Source organism: Rhinatrema bivittatum, chromosome 6 (assembly GCF_901001135.1).
Source record: "Rhinatrema bivittatum chromosome 6, aRhiBiv1.1, whole genome shotgun sequence".
NCBI lineage: Eukaryota > Metazoa > Chordata > Amphibia > Gymnophiona > Rhinatrematidae > Rhinatrema > Rhinatrema bivittatum.
In genome coordinates, this window is record NC_042620.1 from 91,370,113 (window position 1) to 91,389,304 (window position 19,192).

General features: G+C 45.3%; 1 long non-coding RNA gene across 1 annotated transcript in view; it reads right to left on the reverse strand.

Annotated features, from left to right (window-relative positions):
• The window catches only part of LOC115093207, a 39,452-nt gene extending 28,068 nt beyond the window's left edge, over nucleotides 1-11,384 (reverse strand). Inside the window, exon 1 of the long non-coding RNA XR_003857224.1 lies at nucleotides 11,343-11,384. This is a non-coding gene — a long non-coding RNA (uncharacterized LOC115093207). The remainder of the gene's footprint in view (nucleotides 1-11,342) is intronic.
• Between the last annotated feature and the right edge of the window lie 7,808 nt (nucleotides 11,385-19,192).

Consider the following 19,192-nt stretch of genomic DNA (forward strand, 5'->3'; position numbering starts at 1 on the left):
ATGGGTGGGAGATAGTGTGAGTTGCATTGGCTGTCTGGGAGTTGGTATGTTCAAAGTTTTATCTGCAGTTTCACACAGCAGATAGTGTGAGAGTTGCAGTGGCTGTCTGGGAGTTGGAATTTTCAAACAACAAGCAGCATCACTAGGAATTGTGCTTGCTCAGGCTTCCAGTCTTTTCTCTGTAGTTTCATTTGTTTGTGCACACAGAGCAGTCTCAGTTGTAGTGTACAGCAAGGCACTGCATTGTGTATGTGTGTGTGTGTGTGTGTGTGTAGTTTTCCACACTCACATATATTGGTACAGCGGTCTTCTTTTAATCCAAATCCCCAGTAGGCATCTGGAGTTTACATTTTTTTTTGTGCACATACAGCAGTCTTAGTTGTAGTGTACAGCAAGGCACTGCACTCTGTGTGTGTGTGTGTGTGTGTGTGTGGGTGTGTAGTTTACCACACTCACATATATTGGTACAGAGGTTTTCAGTCACCAAAAAAGAAATCATTCTTTTAATTGAAATCTCTAGTAGGCAATAACATTAAATCCATGATGTCAGGGAAAGGTAGACGTGGTCAAGTGACTAGGACTGGCAGAGGAGGCACTTCAAAAGGCAGTGCCAGTCCCCCATTAAAGTTAAAAAGGGAGCTGTTCCAATCTAAAATCTCTGAAGGGGCAGGCAGTTCCATCCGGAAAAACCTGAAATTTAAAGATGATGCACCGCCACCACCTGTTTCTGACCCTGTTGTTTTGGAGGTGAGGGAAGGGGAGGCTGAGTCATGCAAGACAAAAGGGCGAGACCCAAAAGCAGTAGTGCAACAGCAGACTCTAGTTAGCACTGACAATGTAGCACAGACACTGTTTGCTTCTGATTCCGATGAAGAATCATCTTGTGTGGGATTCTCACCATCAGAAATGGAAGAAGTAATAGCTGAAGAAGGTTTAGGTGGATTAGTTACTTCTGTCTTAGCCTCCACTTCAGTGCTGGAGGGGAGAGATGAAACTGATGATGAGGAGGAGGAAGAGCAGTCAACGCAGGCACAGAGTGTGACTGATGCCCCTGGCATTGCTTCTCAGGGTGCACCCACTACTTCAACTCCAGTGCCAGCATCCACCCCGAAAGCTATAGAGAAGGGATCACAAACGAAATCTGTGATCTGGAGCCACTGTAAAGTGATGGAGGACCTGTGTTTTGCTTGGTGTAGCAGAGGCAAACAAATGGGACATCTAACTAATTTTGGCATGATGCATCATATGCAGAAGCAACACCCACCAGTACTGACATCTGGGGATGGTGGCAGTATCAGTCAGGGGACCCCTTTTTCCAGACAGCATAAAGTGGTTGAAAAAGAGCAGAGTCATCCCATGCTCTCAGCCCCTTCTAGCAGTCAGGTGGCAGGCCAGCAGCACCCTTCCATGTGTCAGAAGTGACAACCCACCATGGAGGAAATGGGGTGGTGTTCAGTAACGCTATCCCGGGAAGGAGGCAGGCAGCCTCAAAAGTAACCAGGAGTATTGGGGAAATGATTGCCCTTGATGACCAGCCCTTGCAGGTAGTGGAGAATGTGGGTTTCAAGCATTTGCTGAAGGTCTTAGCTCCAAAGTCTCCTCCAGAACCACATTTAGCAGAAAGGTCATCCCCAGCCTGTACAACCAGTGTCGCAGTCACATCCAAGCACTGCTAGCTAAGGCAGAGGGGAGTGTGCATTTCACCTGCGATATCTGGACCCCCATGAATGCTGCACACTCTTACCTCTCCCTGACAGCACACTGGTGGGACCTGGCTGAGGCAGGGGCAGGCAGCAGCTCTATTATAGAACAAGTATCAGGGTGGAGGTGGGCTTTACTGCACATGCACCTGACGGACGAGGCCCATATCTCAGCCAATATTCTAGCAATCATCAGACAGATGCTGGTGGGCTGGCAGCTACACCAGCGAGACAAGAATCTTCAGGCAGGGTTCTTTGACACAGACAATGGTGCAAACATGGTAAAGGCAATATCCGAAGGGTGCTTTCAGAACATCTGATGTTTTGCACACACTCTGCACCTGGTAGTGAAGTCAGCTCTGGGGTTGGAGTCCATTCCCTAAGAGAATGAATACCTGCATATGTTAATACACAAGTGCAGGAACATAGCAGCGCACTTCCACAGAAGTGTGAAGGCGGGGCAGGTTCTCCGTGAAAAACAGACTGATTTGAGGATGCCTCACAAGCATCTCATTCAAGACATTGGCACCCGGTGGAATTCTATCAATATGATGCCCCTTCATGACCTTTCTGTGGAAATGGACATAGGTGTGTAGAGTCTCCTAGGGAATCATGATTGGTTAGTCATGAGTCAGCTGGTAAAAATCCTGCAGCCCTTGAAGGATGCCACGGAGGATCTGAGTTGCAGAAGTGCCACCTTGGCTGACATCATCCCTATAGTTAATTTTCTGGAGGAAAATTTGGAGGGCTTTAAAGAAGAAGAGGGAATGACAGCTGAGGTGCTGCATTTATTTATTTATTTATTTATTTATTTAACGATTTTTATATACCGAGGTTCTGGTAACAATGTTACTAATCACTTCGGTTTACAAATAACATTGAAATGACTTAACACATGAGTCTTACAGAGAACAAGAGAAACATGGGAATGAGGAGCTAGGGAATAGTTAAATTACATAAAACATTATGAAATACATAATAACAGAAATCTAACATAATAGAGATTATGAATAATCATGTAACCAGTGGTAAATCGTTAGCATGAGGAAATTGAAAATGTTTCTAGGTTTGTTAAGCAGTGGGAGACATAATGAAATTGTCCAGGGTGGGAGAGTGTTAGAAAATTCAAATTCAGGCATAGGCTTGGGTGAAAAGCCAGGTCTTCAGCCTTTTTTTGAAGGTGATAGGGCATTGTTCGAGCCTAAGGTCTGAAGGGAGAGAGTTCCAATGGTTAGGGCCCGCTGTGGAGAAGGCTCTTGTTTGAAGATATTTTGATTGGAGGGGTTTTTAGAGAGCCTTTTTGTGCCGATCTCAACGGACGGGAGGATGAATGTAGCTGCAATGGGATCCTGAGATCGAGGTGTGAGGTTTTGTAGATAGATTTGTGGATGGTTGAGAGAGTTTTGTAGAGGATTCTATATTTTATAGGGAGCCAATGGAGATTCTTTAAAATTGGGGTAATGTGGTCCCTTTTTATTTTGCTTTAGTTAGGATCCTAGCTGGGGCATTTAGTAGCATTTGGAGAGGTTTTAAGGAGATCGCTGGGAGACCAAGTAAAAGAGAATTGCAGTAATCAATTTTTGAGAATATGATTGCTTGCAAAACTGATCTGAAATCATGTGGGTGAAGTAAGGGTCTGAGTCTTTTTAAGACTTGGAGTTGAAAGAAACATTCTTTCACGGTGTTGCTGATAAAGCTTTTGAAATTCAGTTGGTTATCCATGATGACTCCCAGGTTTCTGACCAGGGGAGATAGAGAGGGTGGTGCCACTGGATGAATGTTAGAGAGCTGGTAGTTGCCATCATGGGTGATGAGTAGGAATTCAGTTTTGTTGGTATTGAGGATCAGGCAGAGATCTGCAAGGAGATTGGATATGGAAATGAAGCATGAATTCCAAAACTGAAGGGACTTTTTACAGAAGCAGGTGCAAGAGAGATTAAGACCTTTAACAAAAGACCACAGATACATGTCGCTACAGTCTGTGATCCCCGTGTGAAAGGGAAACTCATCCTACAGTAGGGATGTGAATCGTTTTTTGACGATTTAAAATATCGTCCGATATATTTTAAATCATCAAAAATCTTTAGGGCCACGATACAATACCAATTCCCCCGATTTATCGTCAAAAAATCGTAAATCGGGGGAAGGGGGAGGGCAGGAAAACCGGCACACTAAAACCCCCTAAAACCCACCCCCGACCCTTTAAATTAAATCCCCCACCCTCCCGAACCCCCCCCCCCAAATGCCTTAAATTACCTGGGGGTCCAGCGGCGGTCCGGAACGGCAGCGGTCCGGAACGGCCTCCTGCAATTGAATTGTGTTGTCTTCAGCCGGCGCCATTTTTCAAAATGGCGGCGCAAAATGGCGGCGGCCATAGACCAACACGATTCGACTGCAGGAGGTCGTTCCGGACCCCCGCTGGACTTTTGGCAAGTCTTGTGGGGGTCAGAAGGCCCCCCCAAGCTGGCCAAAAGTCCCTGGGGGTCCAGCAGGGGTCCGGAAAACGATCTCCTGCCGCGAATCGTTTTCCATACGGAAAATGGCGCCGGCAGGAGATCGACTGCAGGAGGTTGTTCAGCGGTGGTCCGGAACCCCCGCTGAACGACCTCCTGTAGTCGATCTCCTGCCGGCGCCATTTTCCGTACGGAAAACGATTTGCGGCAGGAGATCGTTTTCCGGACCCCCGCTGGACCCCCAGGGACTTTTGGCCAGCTTGGGGGGGCCTCCTGACCCCCACAAGACTTGCCAAAAGTCCAGCGGGGGTCCGGAACGACCTCCTGCAGTCGAATCGTGTTGGTCTATGGCCGCCGCCATTTTGAAAAATGGCGCCGGCTGAAGACAACACAATTCAATTGCAGGAGGCCGTTCCGGACCGCTGCCGTTCCGGACCGCCGCTGGACCCCCAGGTAATTTAAGGCATTTGGGGGGGGGGGGTTCGGGAGGGTGGGGGATTTAATTTAAAGGGTCGGGGGTGGGTTTTAGGGGGTTTTAGTGTGGCTCACGATTTTCACGATTTTCACGATACTTCAAACACCCAAACGGCAACAATACGATTCCCTCCCCCTCCCAGCCGAAATCGATCATTAAGACGATCGAGGACACGATTCACATCTCTATCCTACAGTCCAATTGTCTCACATTTGTGAAGGACCTGCTGTTAGTAAACGTCTGTGAATAGGAGCACCATAGGCAGAGACAGATTGGGCATGAAGCAGAGGAGGAAACAGCGGGCACTTTGGAGAGTAGTGCAAGCCCAAGCAGGAGCAGCACTCTGTCAGCGACAGCTAGTACTTCCTCCTCCATTTCAGTACACCAAAGCCATATTACCCTAAAAAATCATCTGTTCTGGAATGGGCTAGAGCGAAAGCAGCTGGCAAGAAGGACTCTCAGCTCACCCAAGCAAAGGAGACACCAGCACAAATGTCATTGATACGATATCTCACAGAGCCCATAGAGGACATGCAGACAGATGCACTGGCATATTGGGCACACAAGTCCACTGTCTGGCCACACCTAGCCAAAGTGGCTCAGAGATATCTGTCATGTCCACCAACCAGTGTGCCCAGTGAACGTATATTTTCAATGACAAGGGATATCATGAGCCCTCATCGCTCAAGGCTGGCACTACAAAAGGCTACATAACCAGAATATTCATTGGCTTAAAGACTCCCTGAACTATCACACTTCCAACAGACCAACCAGAGCTGCCTACAAAGGAGTCCTATCTTTACCCTCTCACAAACTTACTCACCATATATCCACTAAAGATCGTGCCTTTTCCATAGCGGGTCCTACATTATGGAACTCAATGCCACCCGAACTATGCCAAGAACACTGCACAAAAACTTTAAAAAAAAACCCTAAAAACTTGGCTATTTAAAAGGGCATATACAGAATAACACCCCCCTCCACCCTCTCCCTAAAAAGCATCCTCCCCCTCTCCCCCCAAAGAAACTTTGGACTCTAATCTATTTAACATTTAGGTAATTTATTGAATTGTAGCTGCAATACAGAATCTTGTAAATAGTTATTTTATTTTTAATCTATCTAATTGCCCTTTTCAAGTCCTCTGGACCCTTTATACTTCCTCTACATTCCCATCTTGTTCCTTCACTTCCCTGTTACATGTAACTTTATTTTTACTTTCTAAATTATGTTTTTTATTAATCCTGTTATATGTAAACCGATGTGATATGCAAATGATTGTCGGTATATAAAAATTTTAAATAGATAAACAAATGCTAGTGTTTTTGAAAATAAACATGCCTTTGCTTGAGTTTCCAGATTTTCCCTGTGAATGGAAAGATGAATAAAAGCAATTTAAAGCCTTGCAGCAGCTCCAACTGCCTCATATGCTCCAGATAATATCAGCACATGTACCTGACCCCAACCGCTGTGCCTGTCCATCCACCCCTTATGTCACTACAAGGGCCTGACTCCAAACACTGTGCATGTCCACTGTCCAGCCTTACGTCACCACAAGGGCCTGACCCCAAATGCTGTACCTGTCTGAGTTTAGTTCTAGTATCTCTAATTTCAGTTTAATGTATTTGTGCATCACTTCTTTCCAGAAAATTCTTTTTCCTGTTTTGCAACATTTGGAATGTAAGAACATAAAAAGCCGACTTAAGATGTTTGGAGCTTGCATATTTCATATGCTCAATAGTTTTCATGACCTTCATAATATGGGCCATTTTCCCTAAATCTTTCTTAGGTGCCAACATTAACATTTCAAGTACTATAGAAAACTGGTGGTAGTTGTACTCTAGTTCATCCTCTGTGTTCCCATAGTTTACAGAGGCACTGTGTAGGATACAAAGTCAACATAGGTTGATATTGTAGATTTGGACTGAGTAGCAGTTTTCTTATTTCTGAGAGCTCTTCAAGTTCCTTTGTCATCAGCTGAATGCATAAGTACAGTTAATAACTTCTGGGTATTCACAAATAATCTCCAGTTCCATTCTTGCTTCACAAATGGCAGTCTATATTGCACTAAAAACATCCTATGTGGAATTATCTTTCACAATGAAAAAGATGTCATTTTCTTCTGGCAGTGAACCAGTTCAGGAAGAAGTGCTAGCTAAAACCACAACATACCTGCACAAAGGAAAGGGAACTCTCCCCGGGTGTAGCCTATCTCTTACTACCCGCTGACTCATGTTGAACCAGAACCGCTGTTCACATGGAAACCTTCTCCATGTCGCAACACTTTCCGAGTCTCATGCCCCACTCTGGGCAAAGGAAAGGGAACTCTCCCCGGGTGTCGCCTATCTCTTAACACCCACTGACACATGTTGAACCTCTGTTCACATGGAAACCTCCTCCATGTTGCAACACTTTCTGAGTCTCGTGCCCCACTCTGGGGCGAACCCATTCCAGGGAGCCCTTTCCTGCGCAAAGGAAAGGGAACTCTCCCCAGGTGTCGCCTATCTCTTAACACCCGCTGAAACATGTTGAGCCGCTGTTCACATGGAAACCTCCTCCACGTCACAACACTTTCCGAGTCTTGTGCCCCACTCTCCCTTTCCTGCACAAAGGAAAGGGAACTCTCCCTGGGTGTCGCCTATCTCTTAACAACCGCTGACACATGTTGAACCGCTGTTCACATGGAAACCTCCTCTACATCGCAACATTTTGAAGGCTTGTGCCCCACTCTCAGGGTGAAACCATTTCAGGGAGCCCTTTCCTGCACAAAGGAAAGGGAACTCTCCCTGGGTGTCACCTATCTCTTAGTACCCACTGACACATGTTAAACCGCTGCTCATATGGAAACCTCCTCCACCTTGGCCTTCAAAATTCTCGTTTATATATCTGCTGCGTCCACCAGATTTTAAAAGACCAGCGAGAGCTCACTAGACACCAACAGAACCACCACACTCTAGGGGCGAACCCATTCTAGGGAGCCCTTTCCTGCACAAAGAAAAGGGAACTCTCCCCAGAGCTCTTGTTTGAATATTTGCTACTACCACCAAGATCTGCACCCGCAGCAGATCCACCCCACCCTGCATAGTTCCTCATGTTTCAGGTCCTAGCACACATTTTAGACTCCTTGGTCCGTGTTTCAAGATGGGTCGGGTGGACAGTACGCCCTGGTTGACAGTCGCGCCGCATGCAGGGGGCGGCGTCCCCCTTCACCCCGCTCCCCTCTTCTTGGGTTCTGTCTGAGAAGCTTGTTTGCTGTTTGAGCTCTCTCAGAGTGTCTCAAATCTTTATTCAATTGCTATTGCTAGTTTGCTACAATTAATTTTCTATTGCTGAAAAAGATATTTGTACTTTTTTGCTTCTGTGCCTGCCAGGCAGCCAGGCTTTTTTTTACTGCACTTTTTTTAATTGAACTATTTGTTGACTATCAGTCTCATGCCGGTATTTAGCCTAAGATGGAGTTTACCACCCACTTTCGGCTGCATTCACAAACAACCCAACTCCAAAAAGACCTTGTCCCGGTGCGCCAGGGGCCACTACTACTGGCCTAACACCATCCACGGGCTGAGCCTCATCTTGTCTTACCTCCTTGTCTTTCCCCTATCAACACCACAGCAACCTGGCTACCTCAGCTCTGCCAGCCTGTCTTGCCCCTATCAAAACCACAGCGACCTGACTACCTCTGCTCTGCCAGCCTGTTTTGCCCCATCAACTTTCTGCCACTCTGCCTTGCTGCCATACACCAGACGACTCACTCTACTCCTTGTCATGTTCTTGCCACTATCATGGTTCCTCAGTGTCTTGGTGCTAGTCTTTCTGCTGCTTTGTCCCTTTATCGGCGCCTTGTGTTTTTTTCTGACACTCTTTCTGCTTGCTATGTTTCCCCTTCATTGTGCTGTAGGATGTTAAGAACATAAGAAATTGCCATGCTGGGTCAAACCAAGGGTCCATCAAGCCCAGCATCCTGTTTCCAACAGAGGCCAAACCATGCCAGAAGAACCTGGTTTGTTGATGCCACTTGTCTTGCCACTTTGCCTGTCATGCTGCCTTCGAGGGTTCATGCAACTGTTATCGGTGCTCTCTTTTGAAGCTGTGGTGTGTTTTTGACACTCTTGCTGCTGCTTTGCACCTTTGTTAAAGCACTCTTGCCACTCCTGGTACCCCTTTGCCCCTTTACAGTGCCTTGGGCTATTCATGTCACTTGGTGCCACTTTGCCACAGTCTAAGTACCTTGGAGCCCTTTTTTCGTTCTGATGATTGCTCCCCATAAGTTTCATCAGAATTGATAAGAAAACCCCAATTCTGCAGCCAAAAATAGGCTGCAAATTCTTCCCCCATAGACTTTAATGGCAAACAAAAAACGAATGAAACTAATGAACGAATTGTTTTTTTCCCCTATGAAACTAATGAAATGAATTTGGGTCCCAGTAAAACATATGTCCCGGGGCTTGAAAAAAGGGGCAGGGAGTGGGTGGGATGATCCGGGGGCGGGGTGGGGGTGGGACCGAGGCCTCCGGCACAGCAACCATGCCGGGGGATCGTGCGCAGCACTCGGCCTGCGCGCACAACCTACGCCTGCCCGGAGGCAAACATAAATAAAAAGATAAAGGGAGGGGGCATTTAGGTAGGGCTGGGGCGGGTTAGATAGGGGAAGGGAGCGGAAGGTGGGGGGACGGAAGGAAAGTTCCCTCCGAGGCCGCTCTCCTAGGGCTCGGCGCAAGCAAAGTGCACAAGTGTACACCCCCTTGCGCGCGCCGACCCTGTTTTTTATAACATGCACGGGGCTGCGCGCATATGTTATAAAATTGGGCATAGATTTGTGCATGCCGGGTTGTGTGCACAAATCTACGCCCGCTCGTAATTCTTAAAATCCGGCCCTAGGTATTTTCCTATCCCCAAAGGACTTACATTCTAGGGGAGTCATTTTCCAACTCTCGTTAGGTGTTTTTGCCTGCATTAAGATGTTTTCACATGGTGTGACGCTAATTTTTAAAGGGAGAGGGATTGGGGTGGAGTTGGGGGGTGGGATTCTTGTAAAAGTGGGCTGGCTTTGTGAAGCCATAATGCATGATATCACACAATTTTAATGCTGAAAATAGCTACACCTTTTTCATTGGTGTTAAGCTGTGTGATATGCCCATAATGCAAATTGTGATTTTTTTGCAAATTGTGTTTTGGGCATTTTTAGGTTGGGGATAGGCTTCAGATGTGGGTGGGGGAAAGAAAGAGAGAGAGCCTCTGGGAATAGCAACATAGTAAGCAGCTATTTATGCTACTATAGGAGGTCCATCTCGTAACTCGGATTGAGGTTTAGGTAGTAGTGTAGGGGTTAGGGGCCACTTTGACATGCAGAGTGAGATGTACAAACAGAACAGTACACTCTTGTGAAGATTTGAAGTCCTTCAGAGTGAGGAAACTCACACAACGATGAGATTTGTACAATGTTCTCTCAACCTAGCTTGATGGACTCTCTACCTGGGTAACATCAAGCTAGGTTGAGAAAACATTGTACAAATCTCATCGTTGAGTGAGTTTCCTCACTCTGAAGGACATCAAATCTTCACAAGAGTGTACTGTTCTGTTTGTACATCTCACTCTGCATGTCGAAGTGGCCCCTAACCCCTACACTACTACATAAACCTCCCCTCTAGTTACTAGGTCAGCCTCATATAGTAGCATAAATAGCTAACTGCTACAAGACCCTCATAGATAGTCACTCTCTCACTTTCTCTCTCCACCCACCCACCCAGGGGTTACAGGTAGAAAATACAATAATTGTGGTATGTGTGAAAAGTTAATGTACTTTGCAATAAATAGGCTATTACCATAAAACACACCCCTGTTCTTATCACATGCAATATTTTAATGAATCTAGCCCTAGGTTTGTACCTGAACAATGAAGGGTGAAGTGACTTGTTCAAGGTCGCAAGGAGCAATAGTGGAAGTTGAACCCTGCTTTCCCTGGCTTGTTACCTGCTGTTCTAACCACTAGGATACTCCTCCTCTTGGTGAATCAAAAGAAGAAGTTTCATTTCAACTATTTTTTCATTTTAATTTGACATGATGAACTGTAACTCCCAAAAGCTGGAAGGAATGTGATGTTAGACCAATATAAACACATCATCTTATATAAGTGGACCAACACAGTAATTGCACTAGTTTATCCAAGCTTTCTAAAAAAAAAAAAAAAGCATTAAACAGGTCAAATTTGCTCCCATGCATGGGAAGAAATAAGTGCTGTATAATTGTGGAGTTTGAATAGCCTCAGGATCTCTAGGCTGAGGGCGCCCAGAGATTAACAAAAAGCATGTATATATTTGAATGAATAGCTATTTGTGAGCAGGTCTGTGGACAAAGTGGAGAGCATTAATGCAGCCTCTATGGTAGCTCCTCCTTCTGTGCACCTCAAATACCTATTTTCAGACCAGAAGAAGTATTTTCTTTCTTTATCAAATATGTCATGAGTATTTGCTGTTTGGCAGAAACCAAATATTTCCTGCTGTTTCCCTCCAGAAGGCAAAAAGGATTTGTGTGAATCAAGCCCTTAATGCATAAGTAAACCACTACCATTCTGAAACAATATATTTAGAGACATCCCTGTGAAAATGTTCATGAATTATTTCTCTTAATTTGGATGTAACTCAGGGATCCGACAAAGCGGCACCTTCATAGCCCTAGAGAGTTGTGCCATATATTATAATGTTCTTGTTCAACACGTACCTGTCAGTCACAAAATGATGATCCATTCCTTGCAGATTTTAACCCAGAGAGAGGTACAAAGCACACATTTCATGTCTTCTGTTGCAGAACAAAATATCATTTCCTATGATGTGGTTTCTAACACAGGAAATGAGCCATAAGTAAATAGTTGGGTAAAAGTCATTTTTATTGTTATGCAAAAGTCAGGCAAACATATTCATTGCCTGTTGATACCACATAGTTGGTTTGTGCTCAATTCAACCATTTTTGTTTAGATGAAATCAATTCTGCTTCTTTTGGAGTATTTCCTTATCACTGAACTACAACATATGCAGTAAATCCAAACAGCCCTTACTTGTCTTGAGCCATCTTGAGTGCTTTAATTCTTTATACACTGGTCTACCAAAAAGTCTAACCGTCTGCTCTAAATTGTTCAAAACGTCTGGTTTCAGGAGTGTGTGTATAGGGACCACATTATCCCCATTCTGCAGAACTTTAATTGGTACCAGTTTTATTTTGTATACATGAAAGGTAGGTAACTCCAGACCTGGAGTGCCACAAACAGGTCTGGTTTTTAGTTTATCCACAATGAATATGTATGATGTATATTTGATTGCACTGTATTCTTTGCATGCAAAAAATACCTTATACATATTTATTGTGGCTATCCTAAAAAAAAAAAACAAAAACCTTTCTATGTCACTCAGGGACTGACTTTGCCTACCCTGAATATAATTTAAATTCTTTGTTGGGAAGAACATGTTGTCTTACCTACAAAGAATAATAAACAAGGACATTGAATGAAATATACAACACCCTTGGAAGTACAATGGATAGTGTGATGCAATTGAATAGGTGCTTTATTTTGAAAAATTATTAATGAACTCATTATTGCCTGATGGCAAGTGATGCACATCTTTTAGCATGTAATAAAACAAAAGTGTCAACACTGGTTTTAAAGTCAGAGAAATTTATTTATTTATATATTGCTTTTATATACCGACATTCGTTGGCGTACATCACATTGGTTCACATCAAAACAAATGGAATAGTATGACTAGAGGTCAAACTATTTTACATTAAAACATTATAACATTAAAACATTATAACATTTTTATTGTTATGCAAAAGGCTACAGTAGTTGCCATTTTTATTGTTATGCAAAAGGCTACAGTAGTTGCATATGAACATACCAATAGATCACACAAATTTTTGGTGCGTTCTTCTGACAAAGAATTATTGGACATTGGAGTTGTGTTAACAATGAGCGGCTTGTAGAATCAATAGTTGCACACTTCTTGGAATGTCAGCATTCCACTGATTCTTTGAAATGGGGGCTTTTGGACACTGTTTTGCCATCAATTCACAGAGGAAATTAGGATATTTGTTTATTACATTTGGAACAGAAATGGATTTTCAAATTAAAGATTGTGTCACCAAATGGTTTTAATCTTAGTGTTGACTGAACAGTGTTTCTTTGAAGATTTTTTGAAATTGTTTCTATTTCATGCTATTGTTTCTCAATGTGTGATTGTATATAGTGACATTTTTTTCAAGGCTTTACCACCTTTGATAGGTCATGGTTGATCATGTGACTGTCTCTGCCATCTTGACATGCAGAGTGAGACGTACAAAAAGCAATCTCATTCTTTTGTTAAAAAGCAATCTCATTCTTTTGTTCTTTGTCAGTCTTTGCTGCAGGTCTCCTGAGGAAGAACTATTAAAAACATCAATGTCAGGACTTGCTTTTCTATCTGAAGAATGTTGTGTGGTTAAAGTTTTGCCATTCATCAGAGAAGCTGGTTAAGTGATAACACAGTTAAAAAAAATTAAAAAAGTACTGTTCAGATCTCTTGGCACAAATCACAGCCCCTACCCCCACCCAAAGTATTAAAAAAGTACCCTGCTGGGTGAATACCCCAGCCCCCACAAACCCCTCCAACTTCAATGCCTGGAGTCCTCTCGGGGGCTACCCCTCCCCCTGCCTCCTCCCTGGTTAGGAAACATGTCCCTCCCCTCTCATCCCTCTCGCCCAGCTCACTCCCACCCTAACCTTCCCACCCATCCAATATCTTTAGAAACCCCTTCCAGTCGCTGGGTTCAGTGTATGCTAAGATCCGATTGCTTCCGATGTTGCTTCAGAGCGCTGCTGTCAGAACAACGTTGAGAGCTGCAAAGATTGCAGTGTATGGTGATCCCGGCAGCTGGAAGGTGTTTCTAAAGATTTTGGGTAAAATGGGAGGGTTAGTGTTGAAATGCAGGGGTCGGGGAATAGGTCAGCACTCCCCATTAATGTTTCCTAGCTAAAGAGGGGGCAGGGAAAGGGGGATGGCCGCTGAGAAGACCCCAAATACTTTTTTTTTTAAGTTTTGCACTTGGAAGGTGTTAGGATTCCCAGCCGCAGCCGCCCGTGGCTGGGTCCCCTTACCTTCGCCAGGAGGCACCCAGGCCCTGCTCTCCCCCGTCACCGCCCGCTGCGGCCACCGCCGACAGCTGCCGATACACCCTGCCCTTGCGGCACGGCATGCCACCATCCCGGCCTCTGCACTCGCACCCCTAGGTGTGTGCGCATGCCGTTGCGCTCAATTTAAAGGGCCCGTGGCGGGAAAGTTCCCCACGACCCATGAAGATGACGTCAGCCAGGGCGGGTATATATACCCGGCCCTGACTCCAACACTTTGCCTCAGCAACGGGTCCTGCTCAGATATTGAGTGCGTGGTCTGCGTTGTTCCTGATCCTGCATTCCAGCCTTGATTTCCTGATCCTGTCTCCTGTTCCTGTTCTCCTGCCTCGGTTCCGTTCCTGCTCCTGCCCTTGGACTGACTCCCCGGTTTTGGACCTCTGCCTGGTACTTCGTCTGTGCTTGACCTCCGCCTGCCCTGACCTCCAGCTTGTCTCTTCGTCCTGCCTGCCTGCTGCCTGCCCTGACCTCTGGCCTTTTCCTGGTTTCGTCTGCCTGCCGCCTGTCTCGACCTTGCCTGCCTGACGTGTGCTGCCTTCAACTTGGAATCCTTGATGTGAGAGACCCGCACCTAAGTCCTGCTGGCCCCGGCACCCAAGGGCTCCTGCGGGGAACGTGGGCTGGTAAAGGTGAAACTCCAGTTGGGTCCTCTCCGCCTGCACCACCTCCCGACGACGAGGACCAGTAGAGGCCTCCCCTTGGTGGTATTATCAACCTCGTCTCAGTTCAAGGGTCCACATATGCAACAGAAGGGTGTGAAGGGCTCAGGGCTCGGCCTAGCAGGGCTCTTTTTTTGACACTCTGAGAGGATTGGCTGTGATTCTGGTCAAGGGGCCCACGCAGTAATTTTTGCTTTTTCACTGTGTAGTCACTTAATTGGCAATATTCCTGTGAATTTAAATGGTTATGCTTAAAGTTATCCGGCCATGGGTGGAGTCTAAGAAACATATTTCTTCATTTACTACAAAACAGCTTCTTAGACCCCAGCTATACATGCAATATAGTAAGAAAGTAAGAACATAACTTTACAATGAGCTGCAATACTAATTACACAACTTCTATAGATGAAAACTTTATTTTACACCTGCTTACACCCAACACATTTGCTTAAATTTCTAGACCCCTCCCTCTATGTCCCATATGGTCTTGCCACATGATGCTAGCAATTTTGTGGAGGAGTAGCCTAGTGGTTAGAGCAGTGGGCTAAGAACCAAGAGAGCAGGGTTCAAGTCCCCTTGTAGTGCACTCCTTGTGACCTTGAGCAAGTCAATTTACCCTCTTTGCTTCAGGTACAAACAGTACCTGAATGTAATCCACTTTGAAGCACTGAAAAAAGTGCAAAAAGCAGAATATAAATAAATAAACCTAAGAAATTTGGAGATATGCAAAAAAAATAAAAGCCAAATATTACTTAAGCCAGCTCAAATACCTTTTGCAAAAGGAGACAAAGAGACCATGGTAAATGGAAGAGAAGACACAGTCCTCAAAACACTCATTAAAAAAGTGGTGTTCTCATTTGAACCGCTACTAGAGACTATTATAAAAATCACTGACTTATAACTCAGGCAAATCCTTAACACTCCGCTATCTGGAATAACTGCTTCCTCAATCATCTTAATTAGTAGTTTAGAAGCCATTAGTTACCTGGCAGTCTGACTGACAATCTTTATTTTATTAATCTAAACTTTCTTTTGACCTCACAGAGCTGCAGTTATTACCCTCCTATTCTTTTGGGCATGGGGGTAACCTGCATGGAGCGGCAAATTGCTGGGCTGACTAAATGGACCATTTGGTCTTTATCTGCCATCGTTACTATGTTGCTTTTTTTCTTCTTCCAATTGTCCTGCCCATCAAAGTACAACACTGGCGTACTCTCGTAAAACTCTTTTTTCCCATACACATATTGTTCACTAGTCATCACCTGTTCTATGGACTGACCGCTCACAAAAGCCATCAACACAGGACAGACAGAGTCAGACCAGGGGAGTTAGCCTCATCTGCTCCATGGAAAGTTCTTGCAGCTATATACCACCCTTCCTTCTGGACTCCATATACAGCATCTCCACTAATCATGCAATAATCCAGGGTACCGTGCCTTTATAGATGCTATTACTGCCAGGACTCTGTATTTTATCAATTTACGTTTTTTTTTTTTTACCTGGAAGTTTCCTCCTGCTCCTTTGGGCTTCCAGCTCACTAGAAACGAGGACTGAAATCTGGTGTCATCACTCTTTATTCACAACTACCTGGAGATTTTCCCCTGTTTTGTATCCTCTCCCAAACTACTTAGCACAGTCATTACAGGAGCTGTCTTTTGCCAGTTAAATCTGCAACAATGGAACCTAAATCTAGTCATTAGGTGTCACCATTTGGCAATGACTGTAGTATCCTCCCTGTCAGGGGCTCTGTACACTACCTCCATGGTATTCTCAGCATCAGTCAACCTGGGGCGTGGTGGACCTGAGGCATCAGTCGAACTGAGGTTTCTCTGCCTGGCAGCACAGAGCAGTATCACTGAGCCAATCTAGCTTATTCTAATGGCACATACCCTAGAAGTCACTTCAATGTACTTTAAAGCATTTCCTGTTCTTTTAGCCACTTCCACATCCTTCTTTCTATCTTAGAAAAGAAAAAGGCAGAGGGATCCTAAAACAGGTTCAGGTTAGAGAATTAAACTTGATTTTATTTCTTCACCTGTCCATGCTGGTCTCCAGGATTTACAAATCACCAAAAGGACACAGATGTCCTGAACTATCAGGTCCAAAAGCATGCTGGGAAAATTTCCTCATTCATTCTTTAAGGAAAATCACCCTAGAATGGTGTAGGGCAGTGTTTCCCAAACCTGTCTTGGAGGACCTCCAGCCAGTCAGGTTTTCAGGATATCCACAATGAACATACATGAGGTAGATTTGCCTGCACTGCCTCCATAGCCTGCAAATTTTATCTCATGCATATTTATTGTGGATCTCCTAAAAAATCCTGACTGGCTGGGGCTCCCCCAGGACAGGTTTGGGAAGCTCTGGTGTAGGGCATGGATGCACAAAAGGGGGTACAGGCTCTCTGAGGGAGGAGGGGGCATAAACAATCCTTAAGGGGGTGTACCAGTTGGCTGATCATAGATGAAAAATATCGCTGTGCTGTCCAGTCTCAGTGCCATGAAGATGCTGCAAACTTGGGAGGGAGTATGGTAACATCGTCATAAGCATGCAACAGCTTAGCCATGAGTATTTTAGTGGACCCAAGAGCTGCTATCACTGCAGCAGGCCTTGGAAAGCAACCACTCCTAATGGGAAATGGCCAATCATGGGAGGAATCACTGGCACTCTCAGGCCTTAGCCCGGGAAGATTACCTGCTGACACCAGGTTGTGACCCAAAGTAAAAAGATCACAGCTGTTGCCCACATGGGAAAAGAATTGGTAAGGGAGGGGACAAGAATAGGCAGGGAAGGAAAGGAGGAATAAAGATAAAATGTGAAAAAAGTTAAGTAATCAAAACAAAACAAGAAAAAGATGAGCAAACTAAGAAATAAATACAAAAATAAGGAGAAAAATAGGAAAAAATGAGTGAAAAAAGTAAACTGAAAAAAAAAATGCAAAAACACATATTGGGCAGTTTTTTTTCTGGCTCCTCACCAATTGTCTGGTGTGTGGCCTGTTTGTCTGGGCATGGTGTCTCTCTGGGTCCAGGTCTGTTGTAGGGCCAGTAACCCTAAACTGGATGTGCATTATGAACCTGAGGCCTACTGCTTTGCATGCAGACTGAGTAAAAAGTGCAGGCTTAAAGCAATGCAAACATGGAGTTTGCAGCCATGTGATGATTTTGGCAACTGGCTATGAGACTGTTTTTCACTCAGAAAAGACTGTTTGTTTCTTCATATCAGAAAGTTGCCATCACCTTTCAATGTGAGAGGAGAAACTTGGACATCAAAACCATGAAACATGTCCTTGGTAAAAATCTTGTATCCAGCTATGCAATTGGTATCTTTTAGCACCTGTTTTGCTTACAAACTCTCTGAACTCTAATGAATTTGTATCAAAAGGTTATTGGTTAAATGTGATAATCTACTGTGAGGTTTCCACACCAGATACTCCCACACTGTCTAAGTGCGAAATTTGAGTATCTGTTTTTGTCTGGTCTCTATGTCTGTCTGGTGTGCTGTGTTTATGGTCTGTTTGCCTGTGTCTCTCTCTGTCTGGGTGTGGTGTGTTTGTGCCTCTCTGTCAGTGTCTCTCTCTGGGTGAGGGGGTCTCTGTGTCTGTGTCTCTCTGGGTGTGGATTGTATGACTCTCTGTGTCCATGTTTATGTGTTTGCTTATTAGGGATGTGAATCGTTTTAGGACGATTAAAATTATCGTCCGATAATTTTAATATCGTCTTAAACCGTTATGGAACACAATACAATAGAGATTCTAACGATTTATCGTTATAAATCGTTAGAATCGTGAGCCGGCACACTAAAACCCCTAAAACCCACCCCCGACCCTTTAAATTAAATCCCCCACCCTCCCGAACCCCCCCCCCAATGACTTAAATGACCTGCGGGTCCAGCGGCGGTCCGGAACGGCAGCGGTCCGGAACGGGCTCCTGCTACTGAATCTTGTTGTCTTCAGCCGGCGCCATTTTCCAAAATGGCGCCGAAAAATGGCGGCGGCCATAGACGAACACGATTGGATGGCAGGAGGTCCTTCCGGACCCCCGCTGGACTTTTGGCAAGTCTTGTGGGGGTCAGGAGGCCCCCCCCCAAGCTGGCCAAAAGTTCCTGGAGGTCCAGCGGGGGTCAGGGAGCGATTTCCCACCGCGAATCGTTTTCGTACGGAAAATGGCGCCGGCAGGAGATCGACTGCAGGAGGTCGTTCAGCGAGGGTTCCGGCGCCTCGCTGAACGGACTCCTGCAGTCGATCTCCTGCCGGCGCCATTTTCCGTACGAAAACGATTCGCGGCGGGAAATCGCTCCCTGACCCCCGCTGGACCTCCAGGAACTTTTGGCCAGCTTGGGGGGGGGCCTCCTGACCCCCACAAGACTTGCCAAAAGTCCAGCGGGGGTCCGGAAGGACCTCCTGCCATCCAATCGTGTTCGTCTATGGCCGCCGCCATTTTTCGGCGCCATTTTGGAAAATGGCGCCGGCTGAAGACAACAAGATTCAGTAGCAGGAGCCCGTTCCGGACCGCTGCCGTTCCGGACCGCCGCTAGACCCGCAGTTTATTTAAGTCATTTGGGGGGGGGTTCGGGAGGGTGGGGGATTTAATTTAAAGGGTCGGGGATGGGTTTTAGGGGGTTTTAATGTGCCGGTTTTGCGATTTTACGTTTTTTTGATTTTTCACGATTTTTCACGATATTTTACCCCCCCAAACGGCAACAATACGATTCCCTCCCCCTCCCAGCCGAAATCGATCGTTAAGACGATCGAG